Here is a 17,485-nt window from a genome sequence, read left to right as displayed (position 1 = left end):
TGGACTATATTTTTTCCACGGTAACACACGCACACACCCACACACACACGCACACACGCACACACACGGAGCCCTGACGTGAAAATAATGCCACCGTCTTGATCACAGCTGGTAGCAGTTCATAGATATGGCAAACAAAACATCTCCTCATATAGTCGTGTCGAGAACTCAGGATGTGGCATTTGTTACGTAAAATGCCACTCTGCCTTTCCGCTCACACGACTGTGTGTTGGGAATTTACGACAACACTGTCGTTGAATCAAACACCTCCATGCATCACCTTCGACAAATAATCTATGTCTCCCTTCCCACTTGTTGCCATCGCAGTGCTCTAAGCGCTGAAGCACACGTTAAGTGAAAATAAGACCTGACAAATCGGTCCTGATGTTAACACGGCGGCATCATAATTCAAGAGTATATGTCAGGATTCTTTTATGACGGAGGCTCCTTCTCCCCCCAGTGTGCTGACAAACCCCTGCACACATCACACAGCACCAGACAGGTGCAGACCTCGTCTACTTTTGATCTATCCACGGAGTGCCTTTCTCTGATAGTCTCAAGCTCGCTCCCTTTGATTCATTTGCTGTTACTCAGTGGAATCCATCTTTTCAAGGACTTCTATGTTTTTTCAATCGTTCTTCTTAAAAGCAAACAAGAACAGCAAGAGGGCTACACCTACACTCTATACAAAGAATTACACAGTGAGCTTAAAATAGTAGCTATTCGTGGGTGCAATTTTTGGAGTCGTTCTGTTTATCAATGGAAGCATAAAATATGCAAGGTAACCTCATATTTTATGAGACTGAGCAGAGTGGGTTTAGGTTAAAAAAAATGTTTTAGATGGAGTGATCCATGCTGGTCCCATGTTTTTGCCTGCATTTTTTTTCTAATGACAACTGTGAGGGTTCAGTGTGTTTGTTGGAGTTTGATGTCTGTGCTGAGCTGCAACAGCCAAACGAGAACAAATAAATAACAATGGCACACATGGTATCATAAAATCTTTTTATTGTTTCCAGAATTTATACCCATTTTCCCAAAGCATAGCAGGTTAGGTCAGACCTCTCACGATTGAAGTTTGAAGAGACAGACCATGGCAAAATAAATACTTTAATAAAATAAAGAAAACTCGCAAAACAAAGTAACACAAGGAGGAGCAGGTCAGGGAATGCAGGCGGAAAACAGGCAGCGCAATAGAAGGATGCTGCAACAAACAATGAAAACTGAGGAGCTTAAAAACACAGACATGGGTAGAAAATGACAACGGGACGAAACAAACTAATCGGAGGCAAACGTGAGACAGCTGAGGCAGAATGCAAGTGGGGAAAACTGAGGAAGGAAGACTAATTGCGCCGAGGGAGCTCGACTAAGGATCAAACAAACTACCAACCGAGGGAAAACGGCCTGAAATAAATCTACGAGAAATAGATGGAAATGTACAAGGAATGAAAATCTCAGAAAAAAAAAAAAAAACTAAGAAAACCAACAAAAAGGAAATGCACAAAATATCACAACATGCTTAAAGCAATGATAAATGCAGAGAACTGAATGGAACATAGCAAACCTCTTGAGAATAAATAAGCCACAAGGAAATGATCAAAAATACAAACTCAAAAGGAAATCTGAAGTACAGTTTTAAAGAGTCAGTTCCCAGCTTCTATAGACTCTTTAGGATATTTTAATTGAATATTTTTTACGTTTGCATCAAAAAGTATCTGTGGGATTTCTATCAAAAAACACAATATCTTAACTCACTCATGTTCAACAGATGGTGATTATGTGGCTATTAACTACAGCAATATTCCAAAGAACATCTTGAGCATTACTAAAAGTAATTTCAATCTGGAAAGACTCAGACGAAGAAAAAGGAACAATTAAAAGATTTAATGACAGCAATGAATAACAGTTCTTTGGCGCTCGGGCCCCGGCAGCTGATCTGAGCCGAGATTTGATGTGAACTCGATGAACATCCCGATAACTGATTAGGGATGCTTTTCCCCCAGGGCCCGACACTGGTGGTGGAGGTCTGGAAAGGGTGCCATCCTGGAGAGCTGAAGGATGTGGGTGGAGAAGGAGCAGTGGTGGGTTGAATGCAGCTGGGAAGCGGCCGACGGCTTGGGTGTGGATCCTTTTATGCTGAGCTTGATTGATGATTGGACATGCCGGGTGAGGTCCAGAGCTGAGGTCGGAGATGAGCATAACGCCGATGGGCGAACGGAGGTGATGGAGTCTTCCAGGTTGAATTTTCGCTATCAGCTACATTTCTGAAAAGTCAATCAGGCAGGTATAGTTGATCCTGAAAGCTAGTGCTCCCGTTCTGACTAAAACTAGGAAAACAGACCACATCTCCCCAGATCTAACGTCCAGTTTTTGCGTTCTGGATCAGCTGCAGCTCTCTGACATTTTAGGCAGACCTGTGAAGACACTGTTGCAGTAATCAATGCGACTGAAGATAAACGCATAGGCGGGTTTCTCTAGATATTATTTGGATGTTAGTTCTTTTATTCTATTTATGTTCTTCAGGTGACATAAGGCTGATATTTTAACTCTTTATATTTGTCTTTGAAGATTCAAGTCTGAGCCCTTCACTACATCCAGATCGGATTTCTTTAGGTCCAACCATAATAACGTCATGCAAAGCTTTGAAATGCTTCAGCTTTGAATTTCTTTGTTGCTGAAAATGTGCTATCCAAATGAAGCTGCCTTGTCTTGTTACTGGAGCAGTGCCACAGTTTTCCCCTTTTCCTTCAAGTATTGACATCTTGAGCTTACATTTGCCACAAATTCTTGCAGACCTAGTGACATTACTGTCCTGCACGTCAAATTCTGCAAGAATGTAGACATTGTATCCGTCCATCTTCCAGGTTGTACCAAAGGCTCCATGTGGTTCTGTTCTCAGCTTGGAGTCTGCCGATGTCCTGTCAGTCTCAGAATCACCGCCAGTCTTGTCTAATCAGGACCCCGCAAGTTTCCTGCCATTGCTTATCACTTCAGTCCTCCAGGTTTCCTGTCAATCCAGGTTCCCCTCTTAGGGACTCTTGCTACGTCTTATGTTTCTGGCAGATCGGTGATAGGGGCTTTAGTCTTGTTTTTCACGTGAAATTTGTGATTCTTTCGGTTTCCATCTGACACAATGACAAATAATTCAAACTACTTCAATCTTTTGTACTTAACATTGAGCAAAGACCCTACATGGAGTTTAATTGGAGTAATGCTGATGCTGATAAGTTCAACAGACACAGATCACGTACTTTCTTCTAGGTGACAAATTTTTAGCTTCTTATATTAACATTATTGTTACATATTTGTGTTCAAATTAATTTGGATAATAGCATCTGCCATATGCATAAACATAAAAATAGAAAAAAGAATTATATCTTCAGCAAATTATATTTCTATATATACAAGGCATCTATTACAAAGGTAGATATTTGTTTAACTTAAATATGACCTCATGTCTCTGGGATTAAATAAATTTGCTATTACTGACTTGTAACTACACAGATTAAAAACAACTCCTTCCTTCTTATGGGACTTTAGTCTTATATTTCATGTGAATATTTCATATTTTCCAACACGGAAAAAAATAACAAAAACATATTCTCTGCATGTATTAAATAGAGAAAATTCATACCTCGCAACATATTTGTATGATTACATAGAGCCACACATTGTGAAGTGTAACGGATCAGACAAGGGCACCAGGCTGGAACATGGTAGATTAGGACATTATTTAAGATTGCTGGCAATAGAGAACACTGCAATGTGGAGGCAATCATCTGTACGCTAAGTGAAGTGGAACAACCAATTCAAACAAATGGTCTCATTATCTATTTATATCCTGTTGGTGTCTCCGTCCGTCTGTCCTTCCATTCGTACATGTCCCACAGTTACATCACAGGCACAGGCGCACGGAGCTGTAGCTGACTGATTTGTGTTCTCTGGAGACACACATGCATCCACACATGCCGCTCCAAATTCCACCGTGAATCTCAATTAAAGCACGCAAATGATCCTTTATCTCTTTTACAGATACACGGCACCATGCTGGGGCTTTGGGAACTTTTCTGGGTGTGCCCGGTTGATCTCTTGATCCAAGAAAAGAGTAAGAAATATTGTTTTTGTTTCTGACAGATTAAGAGCAACCAGTCAAAGAGGTTGGATTTTTCCAGTAGGCAGGTAGCTGCGAAAGATAGCCAAGGGAATAGGATGAACCATTTGAAGATTCATGCTTTAATGTCATCCAGTGAGGATGGCTGTATTTTCACCAACAGTTAAAACCCACACATCACTGAGCATTTGTTTGGTATTTAACAGACTTTTAATCTTTTTAATTAGGGTGAAAAAAAGTGACATGTCCAATTATTTTCTTTAACTGCAAACAACACACTGTCTTTAGTTGCGACTGAAACTCGAAAACACAAAAGGACAAAAGTTGTTATACTTTTTTTTTTGCTGACATGTATAGGTTTTCACCTATTAAAAGTGATAAATGTTTCCTTTGAGTCATTGCACGGAGAGCCCATCTCGCATGTCTTTGTTAATGCACACAAAAGCAGTTATAGTGACGATGACCTCTGCGCTTTGAAGATCATCATCTGCTTGTCCGCGCTTTGTTGCCGTGTGCATATAAATTTCCCGTGGATCGGAGAGCTGTGATGAAGGCTGGAATTGCTTCTGTCTGGCAGCCCCTTCCTGTCCAAATGATGACAAATGATATGTTTTCATGCAAACCGGATACTGAAGCAGACACAAACACTAAAAGGGTCGACAGAGGAAACAGTAAAGCACCAAGTAATTGTATTTGTACCAGATAGATTTATTTGCTCTGAAGGTTTTTATTTTGGGATTTCTGTCATAATGGATTTATGTTTATATATGTTTTTTGGTATCTTTTCCCTTTTTAATCATAGTAATATTCCCTTCATTCAGATCAGGTAAAATGTTGTGAGTCCACTGAATGGCTGAAGAAAGTAAATTCTGTTTTTTTTTTTTTTTGCAAGTAAAGAAACTAAAACAACGACAACAACGTCAAGAAAACAATCTTCCATTTTTCTCCTAACAATGTACAATGTACATTAGCATTGGAGCACAGCTGACTGATACAGGAAGTTAGAAATGTAACAGTTCTCTCTTGCTTTAAATCTTGTGGCATTGTTTATGATCTTATTGTTAAGGCTAAGTTTAGTCAAATATAATCTACAATATTTAATTTCTTTTCATGCAGGACATGAACTGTGTTTCTTGGCCTCTCAACACCCAGTCAGGGCAGATAGTTCTTGCTCTGCCTGGTTCTGCTGGAGGTTTCTTCCTGTAAAAAAAATAAAGTTTCCAGATAGGCAGATAGATAGGACTTTGAAAGTTCTCTACCATAAGGATTAAATTGGACTTCTCAATATTTATATGATTTGATGTCTGTCTGTTTTCCACTGTACCGCACCATCATCCTCTGCTGCAATCCGTGCAATTTCACTAACCTCTGATTTGCTCTATTTAAACGCTCTGGAGTCTTCTGTTATCTGCCACATCACTGAAAGCTTCTGCTAACAAGTAGATGTCCAGTGTTTTGTTTTTGTTTTTTCCTTACCCTTGCATGAATCAAAGCAAACCTAAGCCAAACTCGTATTATCCGTTGTGACGTCATTATTAACTTCACCTGCTGTTCCATGGATTCTCTCTGGAGAAGTCAGAGAAACCCCACAGCATGGAGGTGTTAAGAGGTCAGTCGGATCCTTTTGGATTCCCAGAGCAGATGGATTTCTGGAAGAGCATTTCTTTTGGATAAAAATCCTCATGCTGATCCCAAAAAAGGTTAGGGGCTGACTTTTTTTTAAAGTCCTTTCAGAATTACATACTCAATAACAGAGACTAACTTGTCAACTTTTGGTCTTCTGGAGTACCTTTTTACATTTTGAACTGATGCTACATAAATAAAATTATGTTTATCAAACTTTGGCTATAATCGCTTATTGGCAAAAAATGCCTTCTAAAAATATAATTAAAAAATGTTCTCAGGCTGAAGTTACAATTTTCAGAATAAATCACAACCGACGTAATGACAGCAATTAGTTTGCAGGATAAGAGAATTCATTACCAAAACCACTTGTCGTGTGGTATCTTTCCTCGGTGCTCAAGTGGGCTTTACTTCATTTGCTTTGCAGACTTCAAGGATATAATCTAATCCATTAAGTACTGACACATTTGAATCTTTAAATAATGTCACTACCTTTAATTTGTACTTTAAAGTGGATTAGGAAGTGTTGGACGCCAGGAGTAGATTCACTCATGTCAATTGATGCAGGTAAGCATTTTTATTTGATATTTCACTCTAAGTGGGTCAGCGTCATGTAGCTCTAACATTATGTTGAATTGACTTGTTTATGAAAATGTGCTATGCAAGTATATTTGCCTTACCTAGTGAACTTTAAAGTGGATTCTCATTCAATGTATTTGTTTAAAACTGGCTCATGTTTGCCCTGGGAAATTTTTACTGGGGGCAAAGAAGATATTCTATTGGGTTTTGGCAAAGCCCAGGATTGGAGCCAAACCCAGTCAAGAGGCAGAGGTTCAAAACCTCATTACCTGTCCCTCCCTGCCCCTGTTCCTTCACAAAAGACACTTTTTAGTACTATAGAGGAAAAAATAAACATTACATTTTGTTTTAGCATCTTCTTATTGTACATACGCTCACCCAGTCTCCCACATGAAGACATCTTTTAATTAATGGGACTGCTCACCCCTCATGATTGTGCTCACTCAGCACATTGTGATCCGGTTAATTAAATAATCAATAAGGACTAATGGACCCTACAGGCTTCCTTAAGAAAACGCTGAAACAATATAGTCATGCGTGAGTAGGGACAGAATGATCTATGGGTAGCGACTGCACCCAGCCATTAGAGATACTCTTGCAGTGGTACGATAACAGTAGTTCCCTGATCACATTCCACGGGGAGCCATTTAGCTCCCAATTTTCACTAGTTTAGTTCTTATAGCAATTAATTCAAATCTTTTTGGCCCTCTGGGTGCGAGCTATCAGAAGCTTTTTATATTGACTGTTTGAACATAACAGGAGTGCATGAACTGAATAATTCCTGGGCTGAATGTGTAATTCATTTTAAGCTTTGCTCTTCGTTTTGAGCGATATTGAACCTGCCTGAGCTGGCAATGAGACCATGCTGCGGAGCGCTGCGGCCCAGCAGCCCAGCAGTCCATTTTAAGTGCGAAGTGGGCTGAGTAGTGTGGGATTGGCGTGGACCAACTGTGGTTATAAAAAGGATTGTGCAGGGAGGTGCAGACACAAAACACAGATGGATTTCTGGATAGCAAGAAATTTCAGGGTCTTGCAGGAGCACTAATGCAAAATAAACTTTTTCTCACTTTGTCACATTACAACCACATACTTTTGATGTGTTCTCTTGGGATTTTATGCACTAGTCTAACACAGAGAAGTATATAATTATCGTAATGAAAGTGATCACAACAGTTCTTTTTAGGCCTGCTCAACACTCAACACAAAGGGAAGTGCCACTTGATTCCAGCTTTCATAGCTGTTTCTGCTGAAACCATTGTTCTAAAAAAAAAATAAGAAAAGATTTGTGTTTCAGTTGAAAAATATAAAGAGATGTTTAACTCAGTCTCATCAATTGCAAGTCAGAAAACGTCATTTTGTTTACCATACGTTTCTGATTGGTATGCTATGCTCCCTGATGGCATAAATAAATAACACCATTTGACTAAAAGCCACAGAAACGGAGGTTTTCCTCACACTTCAGTTGGACACGTCCAGTGTGTCTTACAGGGGCCATTTGATGCTCATAAGAAATCATTGAGGAATCTATTTATAAATTAGGCAATTTAATTTTTATTTTATTTTGGTGTATCAGAGTAGGTGACTGAACACAAATGCATGCCACACTTTTCAGAAATTATATAATTGAAGAAAACAGGTCCTTTTTCTTCGTTTTCAAAAATAATGCAGAAGTGCGTTTTTGGTCTGTCGCATAGCATTCCAAATGTACTGAAATTTGCAAATGTGATGTGATCAAACATTTTTGCAAAGTACTGCGCATATTACCATTGTGATAAAGACATTATTTCATGCTGTTAAAACATTAAATGTTGATCAAATGACCAAAAAAAATATTTATGATAGATTCATTTTGGTTAAATGGGTCTTAAAGGTGGCGAATATCCAATGGTCCTAATGCACATACAATTCTTAGAATTTCACTCAATTTGATGCCCTTTAAAGATTACCATTTCAAATATTCCAGTAACGAATAATTTGTCAAGGACAATGAAATGAAAATGTCATATTTGTTTGAATATTTCCTTCAGCTCCAGCAACAATTATGGACACAACATAAAGTTTTGAAAGGTCTAATGACAACAGTGTACAAGTTGGCGGTTCTTCTGGGATTTTGGAAGGATTCCGGTTTGTCGCCAAGGAGGAGAAGTAAGTATTTATTGTTTGACAAAGAAAATAAAGAATTAAAATGAGATATTGTAGTTGATGGATTGTCTCTGTTTGAGGAGGAGATGAATATCTACAAAGATCAGCAGGTTGAAGTGAACTGTGTTTTAGTAAAGCTTTCCTTTGTTTTCTTCCAGAGGGAATGGGAAGTGAGTGATGATCGGTAAGTTGCTGGAGTGATCCAAACAGCTGAAATCAGCAGGACAACCAGAAAATCACGCAGAGGAATTTGGGGAGTATTCCTCCGACAAACAGCGGGAAGCAGTGCGCTGAAATGAGTGAGCCGAGGATGAACACGGATTTTCTTCCTGTAAAAACGGAGAACAGCAAGAATTAGCGTCAGACACGCGGGGAGGAAAGAACACAAGAGAAGGTAGGCCTGATTACCATGCACGAGAGCAAAACAATCTGGCATCTGCCTCGGGGAATCTGCTACAGTTTAAGCTCCTCCTTATTGTTCCTGATGAGCAGCAGCTGTGGGAGGGCACCTGCCAGTAACGCCCTGTGAAGAAAGAGGCAAGGAGAGACACACACACACCAGCCTGCACAACTCGGATAGGAAATGCTACAGTGCCACACTGAAGTAGAATTGTCTTCCATCCCGTGTTGTGAAAACTTTCGGTTATCTGCAAACTGAAACAGTGAATTAATTAAATAGTGGCTTCTTTGCATTTTGTTAAATACAAAACAGAACATGCCAAGAGCCAGAGTTGATAGAAATATTTGGATTTATGGAAAAGAGGGATTTACTTGTGTTAAACTCTGCATGAATAATGGAAACATCTCCAGTTGAGCTTGCCTTTTCATAGCAAAAATACTGAAATAAAAAAAAAAAGTGACAAAGTCATGCTTTCTGTGTTTTAAAAATGGAGACTTTCAGGGCTGTGTTGCGGATTTTCTTTGTGCCTCTGCCAGAGGCATCTCCTAAGGAGGAATTCAATCAAATAATGGAATGCAAAATAAATAAGACTTGCTTTCCCTGTGGTGCTTGTTGTGTTTGTAACGTAGTGTATAAACTGAAGTTCTGGCCCTTACCGCAGCAGCAGATTGCTCATATGGTTTCTTAGGCAGTTTTATTAGACTTTAACAAACTTACAAGTGGACACCAAGCGGGGGGTAGGTGGGTCTTCTCTGCACAAACCTGTGCCCGCAAGAAAACACGTGCATACGCTGTTGCCACCCTTTTGTTTTAAACCAATTTTCCCTAATCAGACACATTCTGTTCCTGCACAACAGGTCTCATTCATATTGTAATATTTATTCAAGGGAATTCAAAGCAGAGAGAGACGCTCGCACTGGATTAAACGTGAGTCACGACGATAACATGGCACCGACATGCGTGTCATCAGACATCAAAGAGGAGGCCTGCAAACAAGCTCCTCCGGGCTGATTGAGGTGGAGAGCATAAGCACTGACGATGCACATGAACATGCTTGCTCCAAAAAAAATAAAAAATAAATAACACCCCTTCTAGTTGCGAGTTTCAGAGAGACTCTTACATCAGAAGAAGTGTCCTCTCCATGTCTAACAGTGCAGATTTTTCTGGGCCCTCTATTCAGACTTGGAGTGTCCGTCAGACTGTGTAAAACAAAAATGCTTTCAAGTGCTAATATTTAACCAGAGCATGGAGAAGAGTATTTACACTCACCCTTTTTTTTTTTTTTTTTTTTTTACCTTTTATCTAAATTGACACCTGTTGTAATGGATTATTGAGGAGTGGCAGCAGTACAATTTACACAAGCATCTTTTTTTTTTTTCCTTGGACTTCACACTAATTGTACGTAACCCGGATTTTCACAAATCTTTAAACATAAGAATCATGCTTGCTTTCAATGTCTTGGTGCCATAGCAACTGGGTTTCATGTGTTTGCAACTCGCTTCACAGATAAATTAGCTAAAGACTGGTATTGCCTGATTCTGCCTGTTATGTTTTCCTGCGGGAGTGTCTGCTTTCTGTACAACTCAAATGCTAATGCTCTCTGATATTGTATCTCTGACTGTCCGTCTTTCTTATGAAGACATAGTAAGACTTCCTACATCTTAAAAAACTACAAGAAATCCACATCTCCCTTAGCTTGAGATGCACATTTATCCCAAAACGGCAAAAAAATAAAAAATAAAAAATTCAGTCTAATCTCAGCAGGAGGTTGTCTTGTATTAAAAGTATATATAAATTAACTTCTATGAAAAGTTTCTTTGCTGCTTGTCTCAGTAAACATCTGTTCATAAGGTATTACTGTGATACCTTCATTTAACCAACACTGACTACAAGTTAATGTCATTATTCAAAACTGTTCAGGTTATAAAAAAGCAATATTTCATAGATTTTGGCAGGATTTGACTTTAAAAACGACACTCTTTTTTTAGGAGCTGAAAGTAAACTCTTCCTAAAAAAAACAAAAAAAACAAAAAGTACTTCTTTGTTTTGCATTTCAACATTTAAATCCTTTGAACCTGAAAACATCTCTGACCTGATGTTTTACGCTTAATAAATGTACTGCAGAAACACTCAATATGTGTAGTTTTTATTTATGTCATCTTGTTCTTTAACATTTTATTAGCATTTCCGCTAAGAAAAGACACAACAACTTTGACGCCACTTGTTTGAAGTTATCGACTTGCTAGGTCCTTCAATCATTTCCGTCTTCCTATCATAAAAATTGAATACAGTGAGTGTTCATGTTTTGAAGGAAGTGCTCGGGAAAAGCAACGCATTCATTTCAATGACACAAAAATCCCAATCATAATGTGTCACTATTTTTGACAGGTTTTGAAGCATAACAGGCACCTTAGAGTTCTTCCACTTGTCAGAGGCTAATCGTGATTCAACACCGGCACTTCAGAACAGCAGCATCTGCTGAATCTGATTAAGATGCTTACCACATATTCCGTGCATAGCATGAATTACCAATTCATGCTATGGAGGGACAGTTATTAGAGTTGATGAGTCCTGAGAGCAAAAATGGAAAAAAAAAAAAAATAGCACACAAAAAACAAAGCATAATCAGTGTATCCATTTGTAGAGAAATGACAGAGGTGATTTTTGTTTTGTTTACAGTTTAGAAAAAAAAAAGACTGATGATTTGGTACAGAAGAAATATGATGAAATAGCAAACATTTCTTAAGTCAAATTTAAACTTTAGCAATGAGGCATTTCTTGGTATATGTTGATTAAAACATAGATTTTATGTTAGCTCATGATTAATTAATTTTTTCTCTTTTCCTCTTTTATTGAAATTCTTCATAGCCAATCCCCCTGGACTAATTCCATGTGTCTTTCCTGAGTTGCAATCTTTTGCTTTATTCATATCACCATGGTATAATGAAAACATTGAAGAGTTCATTAATATTCATTGAAGTCATTATATTACATAGCATATTTCATTTCTGTGTTGCATTCTATTTCATGTACCCTGAAGTGATGAGATTCTTGGGACTAGTGTGATAAAATATTAGAACCATCTTCATGTTATAAGATCAGCAAATAGTTTGGTGTGGTATTGCAGATCCAAATTACTCAATTAAACTCATATTTTTAGCCATGCTATTCTGTGCTGTTTGCCATACAGTACTAGGCCATTTAACAGGCAAAAAAAATACATTTTTATTACTATTTGCTGAGACGTATTTGTGAACAAACTGAGCTCAGGTACAAAGAGTAAGCTCATGGCATTCGATTGTTGCTATGGCAACAGTAATCAATCTTTTAATTTATCTCTGCTAAAACAGTTAAGTTAGCATTCTATTAAATGAATGGAAGAAGATTAATGAGTACATTGCACAGATCTTGTAATGAATATCCTAATTACTCTGCTTTGTTTGTTTGTGTGCTTTATAGGAACCATTCACAAAGGAATTGTAATCTGAGCAAAACTTATGAAACTACAAAAGCCAAGTGAAGTCTATGACAGGATGCCTGGAGCTTTCCACTAAGTATAACCAAGTCTTTAGTTCATTTTGTTCTTTATTTATTTATTTATTTATTTATTTATTTATTTATTTATTTATTTATTTATTTTTTAAATCACCTTGGTTTTGCCCCAAGAACCTGGATGGAAAGAAGCCAGCAAGATGAGAGCACAAGCTTGATAGATGCATTCACACCACACAAACATACACATTCTCAGCGGGATCTCCTTTTCTCCCCAGTTCCAATGGGCTGTTTCTATCTGGATCTGTTTTGATAAAAAAAAAAAAAAAAAAATCAACAACAACAACAACAACAACAACAACAACAACAAAAAAAACAAGCCATCACAGAAGAATAGCAAGTGGCACAGCAACAGATTCGGAGAGTCGATGTCACCTCTAACTGCAAGAGACTGAGCCCTCTTTCTTGTAGAGATACTGTAACAGAGATGAGTCACTGCAAGATACAACAACAAACAGTCTTTACTACACGGATTCAACATATCCAGTTTCTTATTTTTATTTTATTTTTTTTTATATGCGATCAGATCGGATGCAGTTTTAGGAAAGAGGAAAATCAAAATTCAAAAACATCACACTCCTCCCAGTGTTTTTTCTAGTGAAGTCAAGGTTTTTCCACACTTTTCTTTCTCTGCGTTGAGGGAATTTTACTGCATATCTCTGCATTTGTCATGTGAAGGCTGCTTGAATCTGTTTTTTCTGAAATATTCAGCAACTGAAGCACAGGTTTGTGTGCCAGAGGCGCCTGGTTCTAATCCTCAGTCATTTTAGCCAAGCCACATCCTCATGCATGCTGTCTTCCCCTGAGGACATGAATGGATGTGATCCTTTGAACAGTAGCACACTCACTCCTGGCCCTGAAATGTACCACAGGCACCACAGAGAGATTTGGGAGGCGCCTCCATCGGCTGATTAATCATCATAAAAGTACTCAGAAGAAAAAGAAATTCTATAAACTTCTGGTTATTTATTTTAAAAAGCTAAACTCCTATAGATTCTTTTCATACACTGAAATGGATTTCAAGTGTTTACTTGGTTGGGGATCCTGTTACATCAATGTAGCATGACATGCAGATGATCAACCTGTAGTAAAGCTGAGGAAATATCCAGTTTGTCTACATCATTGGGTTTGGTGTCTCTCATCTGAGGGCATACATTTTTTTTATTTTTTATTTTGAAATGTATTTTATCTTAAAATGTGATAGTTTTATGGCAAATCCAGTACATCAATATCAGTTATTGATTTTTGTTTTTGAAAAGTGGGCAGGTTATCAAGTTCTGCTGGAAAATGAAATCAGCAGCTCTATGAAGCTCGTATCACTCAACTTTTGATTCGTGTACTTGGCTACCATATTCCATAAACAGGAAGTGTTTTCACAAAAGAGCTTTTGTGGACAAATCCCATTGTGGAGACGTCAATGACTGTTTGCTGAATAACTTTTGAGTCAACAGTTTGGCACAAAGAGGCGCACCGCAACAATAGCTGTTCAGCACATTCACCTGTTAGTCAAATGCCATTTCACAGTTCACATCCCGTCACCTAATCCTTCAGCATGAACGACATATTTATTAGAAACTAACCTACTGTTAGTTATCTCTAACAGTAGGCTTACCTACCAGTGTGGTTACAGCACCAATACAATCCCTGTTGAAAATATTTGGCAAGAAATCATCACACTTGGGGTGATGTTTGTCCATCCATTTTTATTTTGTATTACAAACTGAAAAAGTGTGGATTTTACCCAAAAGTAGTTAATTTGGTATGTGGTTTCTTACTAAACACAAAAACAAGATTTAAAATGTTGCAATGCTTAACTGTTTTTGCGGTCGAGCAGCAGGGGAAATATGTGATGATTAAAATGTAAGTGTGATTGGAAAGAAAACTAAACACAAAAGGGCTTAAAATCTGCAAATGCATCAAAAGATGTAAAAAAGAAGAAAAAGATAAGGGAGAAAGAATGTTTTAAAGATATGGACCATAAGAAGGCCCCATTCTCTGAAGTTAATCTGTTAAATTTCTTTTTAAAAAACCCTCCATTTGATCAAGAGTTCTGTCTTTTAATCATTTTTTTATATGAGTTGTTAACAAATCCAAAAGAAGTACAACAAAGCTTTAATGTGCTTGACTTTGGTTCATTATTAATAATTCTATTCATTAACTCTTAGCACCTGCATAATTTTTCCTCTGCTCATTCAAAAACAGCCTACAGCTATATTTCAAAAGTTCATCCAACCCATGCAGACTTTCTCCCAAAGAAACATAAAATATTTACAAACAAAAAAAATAAAAAAAATGTAGCAGTACACAACTGGCAAAGAAATTCATTGTGATATATTCTTTGGGTTGTTTTGTCCTGATCTGACAAAATTAGTTTATGGATTCATGTACAGTATTATATTTTCCTGACCCCGTAAAGCTTTGCTATGCTTGAAATGTTGACTGCATCAGGAACCTTCAAGCCAGTTGCAAATCAGCGAAGCAAATGTTCAAAGTTTGAACATTTGCTTCCAACTTCTCATCCATCAAACTGTGAAGGCACATTGAAAACTTCCAAATGTTTGCACGAAATGTCAAACCTAAAAGTATAGCAAGAGTTTTGGGGTTTTGTAATTAGTATATATGATTTCTGACACAAGACTCTCTTGCTACTGACATGAAAGCACTGTATTAGTATTTACATGTCAGTGTGCTACACATTGCCCTGAAAATGTGACAGATGAAGTACGATGTGATGTAAAATTCAAATTTTCAATGTCATATTTCCATTACTTGTAAGGGGAAAGCCATCATAAATAGCAGAAATAAGGCTTTCAAATATACATCTCTGTGTAATTAATCTATTTAATGCGTTTCACTTTGTGATAAAGTTCCTTAATAAATGGGCTTTTTAGTAATATTCTACTTTATTCAATGTATAACACTGAGCCCCAACAATCCCAGAATGATGATCTTTGCACACAGTTTCTGTCAGCAAGACCTCTATTACTTACGATTTGACACCCCCCCCCCACCACCACTACCCACAAACACTCCCAACAAATAAAAGGACAATTTCACAAAAAAAAGTATTTTATTTATTTATTTATTTATTGAACAAATGAATTTATTTACATCCTGGCAAAAACTGATGCAAGGAGCTTTAATGTTTCTCTCACAACTACATGTGGTACAACTTTGTCGAGAGTCGTTGAGTCATGCTTAATTCTTCACAGTACATTTCACTACACAAGTGAATAAAGGTCCACTCATTGATTCTACAGTAGTGAATGCTTTCAGTAGAAAGCGGCAATTTGTGCAAGAAAACAGTCATTTTGTACAACATTTGGAAATGAAAAGATGAAAGAGGAGTATTGTTTTCGGTGAACATCTGAGAGCACATTAGGATGCTATCTGGTGGTGTCCTTTCTTCACATAACTACAAAACTGAATTGCGGCACTTCCTCTTCTCAATACAACGAGAACTCATTGTTACATTGATTTGTTTTCGGTTCAATTCCTTCTGACTTCTTGTCCCTCCGTTATTCTTTTGCCAAGGCTCTCTGCTTTTCCCGCAAATTAATGTTGCAAGGTTGGAGTCTGAATGCACCGCTGTTTATTTTGTTTTCTAAGAGTGATAAATCCTTGGCATCAATTCATGAAACTAGTAAAGGTTAAGCAAAATAGAAACTCATAAAATGCCATTGCAGATATTTTTTTTTATTGCAAGAGTATTAGGATTGGTGGCCATCTTTCAAGTTTTCACATCATCTTGATTTAACAACATGCCTCCTGTGATTTTCTCTGCTCGTAGGAACCGACATTAAATCCAATCATTTCCTCGTTGCAGCAATTTATTTAAAGATGGTGTAAGTAATGACTTGCACTGCTATTTTGTTGCTCTCCTTAAAAGAATGTGGGTGTGTGGATGTACATTGTGTGTGGGAGGTAAAGCGTATAGCTAATGAGCGTCAGAGAATAGAGTGTACCTCCATCTACACACGTTTTAATAAATCGAAAATGAACACAGCTTATCAACACACAGATAAGAGTGCAGCTGAAAAAAAAAATCCATCTTTTTGTCATTTGTTTTTAATTCATTTGAACGTTATCTATGATGGTAAGTTCTGTGTCTATTTCTGCACAAAATGCACAGTTGTTGCTTGGTTTATTATTTATGAGACTAATTTTGTTTACTTCTGACAGATTTTCTTTTTCTTGAGGCATACTCCCTTCTCTGCTTTTAAGCAGACATGATGATGAAACAGTTTAAATGAGTTACCATGCTTTTATTTGTCATTAGCATGAACCAGAAAAAAAAACACTTGAAAAATAAACAGGTATAAAAAATAATATTCACTCTAACAGATTCTTTTTTGTTTTTGTTTTACTTTCTTCACAAAAAGGAAAAAATAAATCAAACACAGACAAAAGTAACCTTAATAGAGCCATAATGCAGTTTTCAAATGAGGATTTAAATTATTAAGAGAAAAAAGGCTGTCCAAACAAACCTGGTTCTTTGTGAAAAAGCAATTACCCCTTAGCCAATTTCTTTACCCAGCCTGTTTGAGCCACCTTTGATGGTAAGAACTGCCATCAAGCATTTACTATAAATAACAATGGGTCTTTAAATTGTTCCAGTGACATTGGAAAATTTATGAGCATTAACCACCTGTGGAGGGTCCTCTGTGATCTAGGTTAGAATTTTCTTAGCAATTAATTCAGAGGCATATTTATGCTCTGGATTATTGCGATGTTATCTTGCTGCAAAACCTAAATGTGATTGAGTCTAACTTTTACAAACTGATAATCGGAAATTCTCTTTCAGGATTTTTGAGAGAGCACAATACATGGTTGCAGCAAGTTATTCTGATCCTGAGGCAGCAGCTAACTCTCTAGCTTAAATATTTTTCAGTCAGATCATCCCGTTATTCACACCAGCCTGTTTCTTAGTGTTCCTCTTGTGATGTATTATTTTAGGTCCCCCTGGACTTTTTACATTTCTGTTTTTAAGTAAAACAGTTTATTCACACTTGACTTGATCTTGTCTGCATTTAGATCTCCATACCGTTACCTGAAAAAGCTACAACCCCCCCCCCCCCCCC

The 17,485-nt window shown here is 37.5% G+C and overlaps 1 long non-coding RNA gene across 1 annotated transcript; it reads right to left on the bottom strand.

The window, feature by feature from the left end:
* Positions 1-8,168: 8,168 nt before the first annotated feature.
* Positions 8,169-8,988, bottom strand: LOC103140451 (uncharacterized). The gene is made up of 2 exons (XR_476505.2): positions 8,861-8,988; positions 8,169-8,781 (listed from the first exon to the last, which is right to left on the bottom strand). It is a non-coding gene; the product is annotated as an uncharacterized LOC103140451 (long non-coding RNA).
* Positions 8,989-17,485: the final 8,497 nt, after the last annotated feature.

The sequence above is a fragment of the Poecilia formosa genome, unplaced genomic scaffold (assembly GCF_000485575.1).
Source record: "Poecilia formosa unplaced genomic scaffold, Poecilia_formosa-5.1.2 Scaffold71, whole genome shotgun sequence".
NCBI lineage: Eukaryota > Metazoa > Chordata > Actinopteri > Cyprinodontiformes > Poeciliidae > Poecilia > Poecilia formosa.
This window is presented reverse-complemented; position numbering and strand designations above follow the sequence as displayed.